Here is a 14,994-nt window from a genome sequence, read left to right on the forward strand (position 1 = left end):
ACTACAGTCATTTTAAAAACTGGAATTTGTAGACATTTGTCGACACAGTTCCGATAGTGTTGACGCGTAGACACAGTTCACGGAAGACTGAAGTTTCGTCACTCCCTGACTGTCGACACAGGCTGTCTCGTGGTTAGTAAGCGGCACAGCGACATTACTCCGACACGAACTTCGCGGGAGTGAGCAGGATCCGACCCCGAACAGAATTGACCTCCTGGGCTCTAGCGACACTATTTCAGATCAGAAGCGGGGCGGTGGCATCTCGGAACTGCGGGAGTCATGGCTTCTTCCTAGTGTCTCATTGGTACTTCGTGATACTACATTGCTATGCAATATCTCTGTGGTAATCAATACTTTTTATGCCGCTCTCAATACTTGACAATGCCGCACGTTGTGTAAGTCAGACGCAAACGACTGCTCGTCTGATTTTTCTAGTAGACGGATAAATAGTCTCCTAGCCTTCTTGATATACTTAATAACCGTCATCACTATTGTGACATCTTTATCAGTAATCCCTGCCTCTGTACTGACAGCGGCGTGGTCACGCCTGTTTGCAGCTACAGCATCTAAAGTATTTACAATGCACGTGGGTTGTTGCACCAGTTGTTCAAAGCAGCTTTTGAAAAAGTGTGCGAAAGTGTTTCACAAAATTGTCTGTCTGTGCTGACTGTAGTGAATCTGTAGATGTCCCAGTCTACGCTCAGTAGATTAAAGTCGACTCCAACTAAAACTGCACGGGTATTTCCACACTACTGAGCGTGGATTTTCCTCGAATGAGTCGACGTCTGTTATAGTGGAATCAGCTTGACAGTAAAAAAATCTGACAGTTGAGTTCGCCTAGGCTTGTTACTTATGCCCAGATAACTTCACAGTCACTCAATTCTGAGCTCGTTAGACGTAATATTTTTGTCTACCTATGGTGTTTAAATTGTCGTTTCTGCATACGTTCCACATCTCGCTACATATTGCGGAGCTTTCTAATTTGTATTTCAGCCAGCTCTCCATTCTGAGAATAATTTGAGTAGGGCGGCTTTCCTGGAGGGCAGGTAGTTCAGGAACTCTGTCACAAATACTTCGACAGTTTACTTTAAATATTTTTACAGTTGAACTATCTCTACTCCGTATGTGATCTGATATCGCTCTCTGCGTATTGACTGGCGAGCATTCGTCAGAGGACCTCAAACTGTTGCCTAGCGTGGGGGGTTCTACTATTCTCCGTCCCGCATCTCAGGCACAGGAACCTGCGGCCCAAAAATTTGGAGCCGAGACAGTTAGAGTCGACGAAGTCTTCAGTCGAGAGCCTCCACTCGGCTGCGAGCCTGAAGACCACAGTCGACTAGGGGTTGATGTTGTAAACTGTTTGCAGCGTGTGAGTGGGGCCAGCAACTGGCACCAGTGGCGACTCGCAGACTGCTGCTCCCTGCACCCTCGATAGCGGCAGGCGCGGCCTCCTCCGCACCTCGGATGAGGCCCCCGGCAGGTACACTGAGTCTACGTTGGAAATATTTCCTGCCCAGACTGTTTCCATAAGGAATTTCGAGACCTTCGTAATATCGAAGCTCACGATAACTAGTGAACCACTCCCCCCCGTGTGCCAGCTCAGACTCTGCCGAAAGAGCCACAACTGGTCCACTTGCAGACGAATGGCTGAGGCCAGACTGACTCTCTGCTTCGTGTGAGGTGACCGCGTAGTGACCCGCCACTCACCATGCAGTGTACCCCACGTCACGTACAACAGCAGGTGCTTCGACAGCCGAGCCCTCAGGTGAAATGAGCGACCCCTGAGGTATCCCATGTGTCACACTGACTTCTCCTCTACCACCACACCCAGAGGCAGCAGCCTGCAGACAGCTGACTATGGACGTAAATGCCTTCAGCTGTTCACAAACTGCGGTATCCTCCTCCTCTGTCCCCATATAGCTCGCACACTGACTGGAGAATTAAAGCTCAAAAACAAACAGCAAAGCTAAATATGTGACTTATGGGTCTGCTGGTGCTCCACTAACTGAGGTTGGCAGCTGAGGGAGGTGTTGTCAACAGTCACTGGCTGTCCAAAACAAACAAATAAACAAATCATTACTGTGCAAATGTACATGTTAGTATTACTAAAATGCTATGCTACACCCACCTCTAGAATAAACAAAATTGTGAATTTAACAATCAAACAATGCAAGAACACAAAAAATTCACAAAGAATGTAATAATTAAGCAATGAAAACAAATAGAAAAGGTAAATATGTCACGACCTAGTCTTTCACCAGTGAAGCTGACGGGTCTCCTTGATGTCCCCCCACCCCAGAGGACTCACCACTCTATGGTGAGTATGTGCTTGGCGACCACAGGGCCCCAGACCTCGCAGCACCACTTCTCTTTCTGCGCTGCTCGTCTCCTCGTCGCCTGTCTTTTTCCCCTCTCTTGGGGAGACGTCTTGTGCCTCCGTAGGCTCTTGAAGCTCATTTGCGTTGGTTTGCTTGTAGGAAAATTCTCTCTTCTCCTGCTCTTTCCCTGCACTGCTCTTTCCCAGCACCACTCTTTCCCAGCACCGCTCTTTCCCAGCACTGCTCTTTCCTGGCACTGCTCTTTCGCAGCACCTCTCTGTCCCTGCACCGTTCTATGCCTGCACCGATCTGTCCCAGCACTGCTCTTTCCCAGCACCGCTCTTTCCTGGCACTGCTCTTTCCCTGCACCACTCTGTCCCAGGACCACTCTTTTCTGGCACTGCTCTTTCCCAGCACCGCTCTTTCCTGGCACTGCTCTTTCGCAGCACCTCTCTGTCCCTGCACCGCTCTATGCCTGCACCGATCTCTCCCAGCACTGCTCTTTCCCAGCACCACTATTTCCCGGCACCGCTCTTTCCCAGCACTGCTCTTTCCTGGCACTGCTCTTTCGCAGCACCTCTCTGTCCCTGCACCGCTCTATGCCTGCACCGATCTCTCCCAGCACTGCTCTTTCCCAGCACCACTCTTTCCCGGCACCGCTCTTTCCCAGCACTGCTCTTTCCTGGCACTGCTCTTTCACAGCACCTCTCTGTCCCTGCACCGCTCTATGCCTGCACCGATCTGTCCCAGCACTGCTCTTTCCCAGCACCACTCTTTCCCGGCACCGCTCTTTCCCAGCACTGCTCTTTCCTGGCACTGCTCTTTCGCAGCACCTCTCTGTCCCTGCACCGCTCTATGCCTGCACCGATCTGTCCCAGCACTGTTCTTTCCCAGCACCACTCTTTCCCGGCACCGCTCTTTCCCAGCACTGCTCTTTCCTGGCACTGCTCTTTCGCAGCACCTCTCTGTCCCTGCACCGCTCTATGCCTGCACCGATCTCTCCCAGCACTGCTCTTTCCCAGCACCACTCTTTCCCGGCACCGCTCTTTCCCAGCACTGCTCTTTCCTGGCACTGCTCTTTCGCAGCACCTCTCTGTCCCTGCACCGCTCTATGCCTGCACCGATCTGTCCCAGCACTGCTCTTTCCCAGCACCACTCTTTCCCGGCACCGCTCTTTCCCAGCACTGCTCTTTCCTGGCACTGCTCTTTCGCAGCACCTCTCTGTCCCTGCACCGCTCTATGCCTGCACCGATCTGTCCCAGCACTGTTCTTTCCCAGCACCACTCTTTCCCGGCACCGCTCTTTCCCAGCACTGCTCTTTCCTGGCACTGCTCTTTCGCAGCACCTCTATGTCCCTGCACCGCTCTATGCCTGCACCGATCTGTCCCAGCACTGCTCTTTCCCAGCACCACTCTTTCCCGGCACCGCTCTTTCCCAGCACTGCTCTTTCCTGGCACTGCTCTTTCGCAGCACCTCTCTGTCCCTGCACCGCTCTACGCCTGCACCGATCTGTCCCAGCACTGCTCTTTCCCAGCACCACTCTTTCCCGGCACCGCTCTTTCCCAGCACTGCTCTTTCCTGGCACTGCTCTTTCGCAGCACCTCTCTGTCTCTGCACCGCTCTATGCCTGCACCGATCTGTCCCAGCACTGCTCTTTCCCAGCACCACTCTTTCCCGGCACCGCTCTTTCCCAGCACTGCTCTTTCCTGGCACTGCTCTTTCGCAGCACCTCTCTGTCCCTGCACCGCTCTATGCCTGCACCGATCTGTCCCAGCACTGCTCTTTCCCAGCACCACTCTCTCCCGGCACCGCTCTTTCCCAGCACTGCTCTTTCCTGGCACTGCTCTTTCGCAGCACCTCTCTGTCCCTGCACCGCTCTATGCCTGCACCGATCTGTCCCAGCACTGCTCTTTCCCAGCACCACTCTTTCCCGGCACCACTCTTTCCCAGCACTGCTCTTTCCTGGAACTGCTCTTTCGCAGCACCTCTCTGTCCCTGCACCGCTCTATGCCTGCACCGATCTGTCCCAGCACTGCTCTTTCCCAGCACCACTCTTTCCCGGCACCGCTCTTTCCCAGCACTGCTCTTTCCTGGCACTGCTCTTTCGCAGCACCTCTCTGTCCCTGCACCGCTCTATGCCTGCACCGATCTGTCCCAGCACTGCTCTTTCCCAGCACCACTCTTTCCCGGCACCGCTCTTTCCCAGCACTGCTCTTTCCTGGCACTGCTCTTTCGCAGCACCTCTCTGTCCCTGCACCGCTCTATGCCTGCACCGATCTGTTCCAGCACTGCTCTTTCCCAGCACCACTCTTTCCCGGCACCGCTCTTTCCCAGCACTGCTCTTTCCTGGCACTGCTCTTTCGCAGCACCTCTCTGTCCCTGCACCGCTCTATGCCTGCACCGATCTGTCCCAGCACTGCTCTTTCCCAGCACCACTCTTTCCCGGCACCGCTCTTTCCCAGCACTGCTCTTTCCTGGCACTGCTCTTTCGCAGCACCTCTCTGTCCCTGCACCGCTCTATGCCTGCACCGATCTGTCCCAGCACTGCTGTTTCCCAGCACCACTCTTTCCCGGCACCGCTCTTTCCCAGCACTGCTCTTTCCTGGCACTGCTCTTTCGCAGCACCTCTCTGTCCCTGCACCGCTCTATGCCTGCACCGATCTGTCCCAGCACTGCTGTTTCCCAGCACCACTCTTTCCCGGCACCGCTCTTTCCCAGCACTGCTCTTTCCTGGCACTGCTCTTTCGCAGCACCTCTCTGTCCCTGCACCGCTCTATGCCTGCACCGATCTGTCCCAGCACTGCTCTTTCCCAGCACCACTCTTTCCCAGCACCGCTCTTTCCCAGCACTGCTCTTTCCTGGCACTGCTCTTTCGCAGCACCTCTCTGTCCCTGCACCGCTCTATGCCTGCACCGATCTGTCCCAGCACTGCTCTTTCCCAGCACCACTCTTTCCCGGCACCGCTCTTTCCCAGCACTGCTCTTTCCTGGCACTGCTCTTTCGCAGCACCTCTCTGTCCCTGCACCGCTCTATGCCTGCACCGATCTGTCCCAGCACTGCTCTTTCCCAGCACCACTCTTTCCTGGCACCGCTCTTTCCCAGCACTGCTCTTTCCTGGCACTGCTCTTTCGCAGCACCTCTCTGTCCCTGCACCGCTCTATGCCTGCACCGATCTGTCCCAGCACTGCTCTTTCCCAGCACCACTCTTTCCCGGCACTGCTCTTTCCCAGCACTGCTCTTTCCCGACACCACTCTTTCCTGGCACCACTCTTTCCCGGCACTGCCCCTTCCCTGCACTGCACCTTCCCTGCACCGCCCTTTCCCCATTCACTATTTTCCCTATTCAGTTTTTTCCTTGTTCTGCTCTCCTTTTCCTCCGCTGCGGCGTTTGAGGCCATTCTTTCTTTCCTCCTTTCCTTCTTATCTTTTCTTCTCCTCCCTATGTGTGCCTGATGGCCACCTACACGTTTGACACATAGCAGGAGACTGGGTAATGGGTAATTCCCAGCCCCAGATTGGCATATAGGGCCCGCACATAACTCCTGATATAGGCCAGGCCCAGGGAGGGGTGATTGCCTGAGCTGTTACCTTCCTTCTCTGCCGATTTATCCCTCCGTCTGTCGTTTGGGAGGTACAAACTAAGGTGAGGACAATTACCTAAGACGGGGGCTCCCCTTTGGAGGGCCCCTGGCTGGAAGGAGCACGCCATTGGAGACGCTGGCAATCATGGGGGACTTCTTTCCAATGACTGATTTTCCTTCTCTTTCTCTGAGTGTTTCATGTAAAAGAAAGTAGAATGAGGCTCCTGCCTCAATGTCTCTTCATGTTGCGCCTCGATATCCAGTAGTCTCATGTTTGGACGGAAACCAGAAATTTGCTACTGTTAATCCTTTTGTTATACAGAAAGGCGTGGATGGCATCGCTGGCCCTGTGAAGTCATGCTCTCGTCTCCGCAATGTAACTCTGGTTTTGGAAACTGATAGTGCTCTCCAGGCCCAGAAACTACCCAAGACCAAAATCCTCCACTAATATCCTATAAAAGTGGAGGCTCACATAACACTTATCTCGTCCTGGTTTGACGGAGAATGAAATAACTAATTATGTATCGGTTCAGGGCGTTACTGCTGTTCGAGTTGTGAAGAAGGAAGCTGCTGACTTGGTGCCCATTCGCACATTATTCCTGTCTTTCGATCGGTTAATGCTTCCTACCCAGCTAAGGGCAGACTATGAAGTCATCTCTGTGCACCTTTACATTCCCAATCCGTTGAGGTGTTATAAATGCCACCAGTCCAATCATACCAGCACGTCACGTAAAAACGCATCCAAATGTGTCTCTCGGAGCAGGGATGCCTGTCCACCTCCTCCCACCCCCCCTCCCCACCGCTGCGTCAATTGTCATGAAGAACAAGCTACTTCTTCTCGTTTTTGTCCTGTCTAACAAGACAGGTCTAGGGGTAGCATCTTTGATTCATAATCAAAACGTCTCCGGTCCCGAGTTCGATCCCCGCCACTGCCTAAAATATGATAAATAATCAGCATTGGCGGCCGAAGACTTCCGGCATAAGAAGTCAGCCTCATTCTGCCAACGGCCTTGTCAAAGAGGACGGAGGAGCGGATAGAGCAGGGGCGGGCAGGAATTCTGGACGTGTGCGGTGCACATGCACGCGTGCAGTTAACAGGTGTTCTGCGTGCACACAGGGGCAAGCTGGCCACCCGCTTCTCTCCCCTCTCCACCATGCCGTCTCTCCGCTTCTTCCTCTGTATGCGTTTTGTTTCCTGGCCTGCTTTATTGAATGAAGGAATAAGGGTAGTAGGAGTGCTTGAAAGTAATCATCGTTTGAAGGAGTACCTATTACCTACGATACGTTTTATTTCATTATCACAGGTGGAGTTTACAATACGTTTAATGTCTGGAACAAAATTTCTACATACAGACAAACGCAAACAGTTACGCAAATTTTCATTACTGATGTTTTTTTTCCTTTTTTTTAAAAAAAATTCTTTATTAAGATAACCATTACAAATTAATACAAGTTAACCCACTTCCTTAGCTCATTAGTGGGTCCTAACAGTTATACATTTTTTATTAAATTGTGCAGCTAGTTTTTTAGTTTTGTAGTGAGCTACAGTTACTAACAACAATGGGAATTTAATATCTACATCTACTGTTTATACCTAAATCCTATAACTAATTGAATTTGTATATATATTCTGCAGCGTCACATGTGTGCCAGTAAGAATATAAACCTACTATGATATGCCTTGTTCTTTGAGCTAATCTCGAAGAACATGCCCCTGGCACTGGGCAGGCCTCGACGTTATAATTCGCTGCAGTACCTATTCTAATTTCCTATATCTAAGTCCTACAAACTAACTTATCCTACGTCATGTCCGGTGTGTGTCATAATCGGTGGTTGATCCCTACTCCCCCTAGTACTCCACATGGCGGATTCCAACTCGGAAAGAAGTCGGCCAGTCCACGCACAGGCGGCATGGGAATAGGGCTCTTGTTCGAAATCGGTGATTATTGTCCTTGTTATTTACTGTATCTCTCTTAGATATTCAATTAGAACTTTTCGTGATACCTCGTTTGCCAAGGTGTTTAGGGTCTGAAAAGTTTCCTCTCGTCTGAGCAGTTGATACGTGTCATGGTTGGGAAGTCTGTCTCGTAGTGTGTTTGCGACATCATTGAAGAGGGGACATTCGTAAACAACATGCTCGGGTGTACCCTCCGGATCGCCTCAGTCACACGCTGATGTTGCCCTTTTCCCAAATCGACATAAGTACGTCGGGTAGGGTCCATGGCCAGTGAGAAAGTGAATCAGATCTCGTGTGGGCTCGAAGTACTTCATTCCCAGGCGTTCCCTCACATCAGGTAGAAACTGGATGGTTCGTCGTCCAGCCTCTTCTATCACCCAAGTCTCCTGCCAGAGCTCCTCCCCTCTTTTCCTTATTTCTCTTTTATCCCCCACCCTAATACCCATAATATCTACAATCTTCTCGTAATTACCCTTTTTGGCCCAATACCAGGCCGCCTGTTCCCTTATCTTTATGTCCAGAGGGCAAAGCCCCATTATGACTAATAGGGCCCCCCCTGGAGATGTTCTGTAGGCACCCACAGCTCTTAGTATCATGCTTCTCTGGACCCTTCTCACTGCCATGGCGGGCACCACCCTCGTGAGCCTGTGCGCCCAGACTCCCGAGCCGTACCCCACAACTGAGGTTAGGATGCTGTTATGATAAAGTCTAATTAGGTGTGGAGGAAGATGGAATCTTTTATGGCCTATTGATGTTTGCTCTTAACCGAGACTTATTAATTTTCATAACAGAAAAAATTCTCTCACAAACGTATGTTGAACCAAACATTGCTATTATTTTCGCGGCTTCACGATGGAGACGAGGAAACTTGCTGTGGAAAGTCGTGATAAAAATCTATCACACGTTTTGCCTAAAGGAACCTGTCTCTCAGACGAGAATTACGCTGTAGACCTATTAATTCCATTTGCAAACTGGGATGAATATCATCTACAGAAACAGCAGATTGTCTCGAGAACTATTCAAAACCTTGGGATAAGTAAGATATATCCCCAAATCGCTTGAGAAATTCCTCTTTTATTGCACTAAGAACGGCAACATACTGAAATTTATTATAATGGCGTTCAATATCAATCTTCCGCTGACCAGCGAGAATACTGTCACATATTATACATTTCCAATTTTCACGTTTTTGCACAGAGAAAAAATGATTCTCCCATTCCTTTTTAAAAGATAGCAAATCTCCAATTCTCCGTTTCCTTGATTCACTCTGCATTTTCCGGTTACTGAAATTCACTACGTAGTGGTCGCTTCGCTTCAACGTCCGCAGCTTGGCCTGGAACTACACTGAGGCAACCTGCCGGCTGTCACCACTGCTCCGTTCGACGATTGCACGCGAGCAGCACACGTGCAGCGCTGTGTGCTCATGAGCCGCGAGCAACGTTTGCCCACCCCTGGGATAGAGGTTCAGGGCACTCTCTTGTCCTAGGGGCGGGAAATTGCCCCTAAAGGCGGAAGAATCAGCAATGATCAACGACATGAGGATGCAGAAGGCAATGGAAACCACTGCATTAAAGATACGTAACGTGTATCCACAGGACATGTGGCCTGTAATTGAAGAAGTGTCACGATGATCTCTCCATTGGCAAAAGATTCCGCAAAAGTCCCCCATTCGGATCTCCGGGAGGGGACTGCCAAGGGGGAAGTTACCATGAGAAAAAGACTGAATAATCAACGAAAGGATAACGTTCTCCGAGTCGGGGCGTGGAATGTCAGAAGCTTGAACGTGGTAGGGAAACTAGAAAATCTGAAAAGGGAAATGCAAAGGCTCAATCTAGATATGGTAGGGGTCAGTGAAGTGAAGTGGAAGGAAGACAAGGATTTCGGGGCAGATGAGTATCGGGTAATATCAACAGCAGCAGAAAATGGTATAACAGGTGTAGGATTCGTTATGAATAGGAAGGTAGGTCAGAGGGTGTGTTACTGTGAACAGTTCAGTGACCGGGTTGTTCTAATCAGAATCGACAGCAGACCAACACCGACAACGATAGTTCAGGTATACATGCCGACGTCGCAAGCTGAAGATGAACAGACAGAGGAAGTGTATGAGGATGTTGAAAGGGTAATGCAGTATGTAAAGGGGGACGAAAATCTAATAGTCATGGGCAGCTGGAATGCAGTTGTAGGGGAAGGAGTAGAAGAAAAGGTTACAGGAGAATATGGGCTTGGGACAAGGAATGAAAGAGGAAAAGACTAATTGAGATCTGTAGCAAGTTTCAGCTAGTAACAGCGAATACCCTGTTCAAGAATCACAAGAGGAGGAGGTATACTTGGAAAAGGCCGGGAGATACGGGAAGAATTCAATTAGATTACATCATGGTTAGACAGAGATTCCGAAATCAGATACTGGATTGTAAGGCGTACCCAGGAGCAGATGTAGACTCAGATCACAATATAGTAGTGATGAAGAGTAGGCTGAAGTTCAAGACATTAGTCAGGAAGAATCAATACGCAAAGAAGTGGGATACGGAAGTACTAAGGAATGGCGAGATACGTTTGAAGTTCTCTAACGCTATAGATGCAGCAATAAGGAATAGCGCAGTAGGCAGTACAGTTGAAGAGGAATGGACATCTCTAAAAAGGGCCATCACAGAAGTTGGGAAGGAAAATATAGGTACAAAGAAGGTAGCTGCGAAGAAACCATGGGTAACAGAAGAAATACTTCAGTTGATTGATGAAAGGAGGAAGTACAAACATGTTCCGGAAAATCAGGAATACAGAAATACATGTCGCTGAGAAATGAAATAAATAGAAAGTCCAGGGAAGCTAAGACGAAATGGCTGCAGGAAAAATGTAAAGACATCGAAAAAGATATGATTGTCGGAAGGACAGACTCAGCATACAGGAAAGGCAAAACAACCTTTGGTGACACTAAAAGCAACGGTGGTAACATTAAGAGTGCAACGTGAATTCCACTGTTAAATGCAGAGGAGAGAGCAGATAGGTGGAAAGAGTACATTGAAAGCCTCCATGAGGGTGAAGATTTGTCTGATGTGATAGAAGAAGAAACAGGAGTCGATTTAGAAGAGATAGGGGATCCAGTCTTAGAATCGGAATTTAAAAGAGCTTTGGAGGACCTACGGTCAGATAAGGCAGAAGGGATAGATAACATTCCATCAGAATTTCTAAAATCATTGGGGGAAGTGGAAACAAAACGACTATTCACGTTGGTGTGTAGAATATATGAGTCTGGCGACATACCATCTGACTTTCGGAAAAGCATCATCCACACAATTCCGAAGACGGCAAGAGCTGACAAGTGCGAGAATTATCGCACAATCAGCTTAACAGCTCATGCATCGAAGCTGCTTACAAGAATAATATACAGAAGAATGGAAAAGAAAATTGAGAATGCGCTAGGTGACGATCAGTTTCGCTTTAGGAAAAGTAAAGGGACGAGAGAGGCAATTCTGACGTTACGGCTAATAATGGAAGCAAGCCTAAAGAAAAATCAAGACCCTTTCATAGGATTTGTCGACCTGGAAAAAGCGTTCGACAATATAAAATGGTGCAAGCTGTTCGAGATTCTGAAAAAAGTAGGGGTAAGCTATAGGGAGAGACGGGTCGTATACAATATGTACAACAACCAAGAGGGAATAATAAGAGTGGACGATCAAGAACGAAGTGCTCGTATTAAGAAGGGTGTAAGACAAGGCTGTAGCCTTTCGCCCCTACTCTTCAATCTGTACATCGAGGAAGCAATGATGGAAATAAAAGAAAGGTTCAGGAATGGAATTAAAATACAAGATGAAAGGATATCAATGATACGATTCGCTGATGACATTGCTATCCTGAGTGAAAGTGAAGAAGAATTAAATGATCTGCTGAATGGAATGAACAGTCTAATGAGTACACAGTATGGTTTGAGAGTAAATCGGAGAAAGACGAAGGTAATGAGAAGTAGTAGAAATGAGAACAGCGAGAAACTTAACATCAGGATTGATGGTCACGAAGTCAATGAAGTTAAGGAATTCTGCTACCTAGGCAGTAAAATAACCAATGACGGACGGAGCAAGGAGGACATCAAAAGCAGACTCGCTATGGCAAAAAAGGCATTTCTCGCCAAGAGAAGTCTACTAATATCAAATACCGGACTTAATTTGAGGAAGAAATTTCTGTGGATGTACGTCTGGAGTACAGCATTGTATGGTAGTGAAACCTGGACTGTATTAAAACCGGAACAGAAGAGAATCGAAGCATTTGAGATGTGGTGCTATAGACGAATGTTGAAAATTAGGTGGACTGATAAGGTAAGGAATGAGGAGGTTCTATGCAGAATCGGAGAGGAAAGAAATATGTGGAAAACACTGATAAGGAGAAGGGACAGGATGATAGGACGTCTGCTAAGACATGAGGGAATGACTTCCATGGTACTAGAAGGAGCTGTAAAGGGCAAAAACTGTAGAGGAAGACAGAGATTGGACTACGTCAAGCAAATAATTGAGGACGTAGGTTGCAAGTGCTACTCTGAGATGAAGAGTTTAGCACAGGAAAGGAATTCGTGGCGGGCCGCATCAAACCAGTCAGTAGCCTGATGAAAAAAAAAAAAAGACGTGTGGGCTGTTTAGGGGATAATGGTGAAGGAAAAGGTACCTTGTACTGTTGAGCTGAAACTGTTGGCGAACCGTAAACCAAATATCCCCTCATCTGGAAGCTACAGCACCGTGTTAGCCTCTCCCCATCACACAATAAACCTGGCTACGCGAACTTGTGACTTACAGTTCAGTTCGTTGGTGGCAAAGTCGCCTCGCCTTAAAGCTGACACTACGTCTCCCACTTCCTGAGCTGTAGATTCTGCTATCTGTTCTTTGCCCTCAGCGGCGAAGACGGTTGCAACGCAGCTAGCGAACCGTCAATTCAAAGAGGATTGTTCCCAGGATGATTTCTCGTGTACCTCAAGTTCGCAGCCATCTAGCTCTTCTGCAAATCGTCAAAAGTCAAAACAATCATCCAATGGCAAACAGTCTTCCCCCTCTCCGTTTCGTCGGCCCTCTTCAACTCTTTGGTCCTTTTCAACTGACCAACACCGGGGAAGCTCCGTTGAACCAGCTGAGTTGATGGTCGAAGATCCTCCACCTGTGGATTCCAGTGGCCGTCCTCCCTCGACAGCTCGCCCGAAGCATCCTTCGAGGTGAGTGTTTCTTATTCATTCTCCGGTGGTCCTAACCAAGCTATGTCCTCAAGACCATTTTGCTCTTTCCCGTTTTACTTCGCTATGGATGGATCTTCCCCTTACGATTCCTGCTCATGGTGGAGTCATGCTGCTTCTACGAGATGATGTTTGTCATCGTTCTATCCCCTTGCACACCCACCTGCAAGCAGTTGCTGCCCGTGTTTTCCTTCCCGAATTTACCTTTTCTCTCTTTACCATTTATATCCCTTCATCATCTACTGTCATTATGGCGGACCTGATGCAGCTTGTTGCTCAGCTTCCTCCACCCTTTCTGCTCCTCGGTGACACCAATGCCCATCAACCTCTTTGGGGCTTGCCTGTCGCCTGTCCGAGAGGTTTCCTATTGGCGGATCTTCTTAATTATCTTAATCTTGTGTGCCTTAACACCAGCGAAGCCACATTTCTCTCTGATTCTACGCACACTTATTCCTACTTAGACCTCTCGATCTGCTCTGCCCAGCTCACTCGACGTCTCGAGTGGTGTGCTCTTTCCGATACTTACTCGAGTGACTCGCCTGTACAGTCATACCTCGCCACAGTGGCCCGCTCATTGAAAATTCTCCCTTGCTGACTGGAGGCTCTATTCCTCCTTGGCAGTCTTTGACGAACGGCAGTTTTCCCAGCTCTGATGATCAGGTCGAGTACGTCGTGGACGTTACCCTCTCAGCTGCCGAATCCTCTATCCCTCGTACTCCTACTTTTCCACGTCAGGTCCCGGCCCCTTGGCGGACTGTGGAGTGAGGCAATGCAATTCGTGCCCGACGACGCGCGCTTCGTGTCTTTCAGCGTCATCCTACGTTAACAAACTGCATCAGCTACAGCAACTACGTGCGCAGTGCTGTCGCACTATCGAGGAAAGCAAGAAAGCGTGCTGGGTTTCCTTCATCTGCTCTTTCAACAGTTTTACTCCATCCTCTCTCGTTTGGGGTGGCCTGCGCCGGCTTTCCGGGACTACTGCCCACTCCCCAGTCCCTGGTCTGACTGTGGCGGGAAGTAGTGGGACAAAGTATGTTGCCAAATTTATTCAAGATGGTGGAGATGAAGTCATCCAAGATGGCGGTATGTAGACTTGGCAACATCGCATGACGTCATTTAAGATGGCGGATTTTGGCGGGAAAATAGGCCAATTAAGGTACGTCCAATAACCTAACCTTCAGAAAAAATGGCGGGAAGCTTGAATTTTGGCGGGAAAATAGCCCAATTGTGCTATGTCCACTAACCTAAGCGTCCAGAAGAAAAACAAATGGCGGGAAGTTTGAATTCCAACAGGATAATGCATGCAAAGACCGTATTTGTCTTTATTATTATTATTGATTATCACTCATTAACATTCATTATCATTCTTTATCATTTATTAACATTCATTATCATTCATTGTCCCAGGACCCGGTCCCATCGGCTGGTGGACCAAATTTCGAGCATAGAATACTTCTCCGGATGCAATGGGTGCTTGGTCCACCCGCGAACCCTATCACGGATGCTGCGTATGGTGGATCCGCCTCTCGGACACAGCTCCGGATATATAGTACGCAGCAGATCTACACTCTAACGCTAACTCGGGTATTGAATACTGTGGATCTGCATTCAAATACAGCTTCCTACCGTGTGCGAGGCGGATCCACCTTCAAACACTACCCCGTGCGCGGCGTAATGTGGATCCACATCTGAACACAGCTCTCCATATAACTCGCGGCGGATCCACATTCGAACGTTAACCCTACTCTACCGCCGGTCCTGGGAGCCTTCCGGAGGGCATGCATGTGCAAAGAGATACAGAAAACAGAGCAAGCGCTCTCCGAATGTGGAAGTGACTGGTTACGCCTTGGTTACATTTAGAGACAATTTTAGAACACAGAACGATAACTTATGTCGCGGTCGCATGGGTGATTCTGACATAAAATCGAAAGA

Source organism: Schistocerca piceifrons, chromosome 5 (assembly GCF_021461385.2).
Source record: "Schistocerca piceifrons isolate TAMUIC-IGC-003096 chromosome 5, iqSchPice1.1, whole genome shotgun sequence".
Classification (NCBI taxonomy): Eukaryota; Metazoa; Arthropoda; class Insecta; order Orthoptera; family Acrididae; genus Schistocerca; species Schistocerca piceifrons.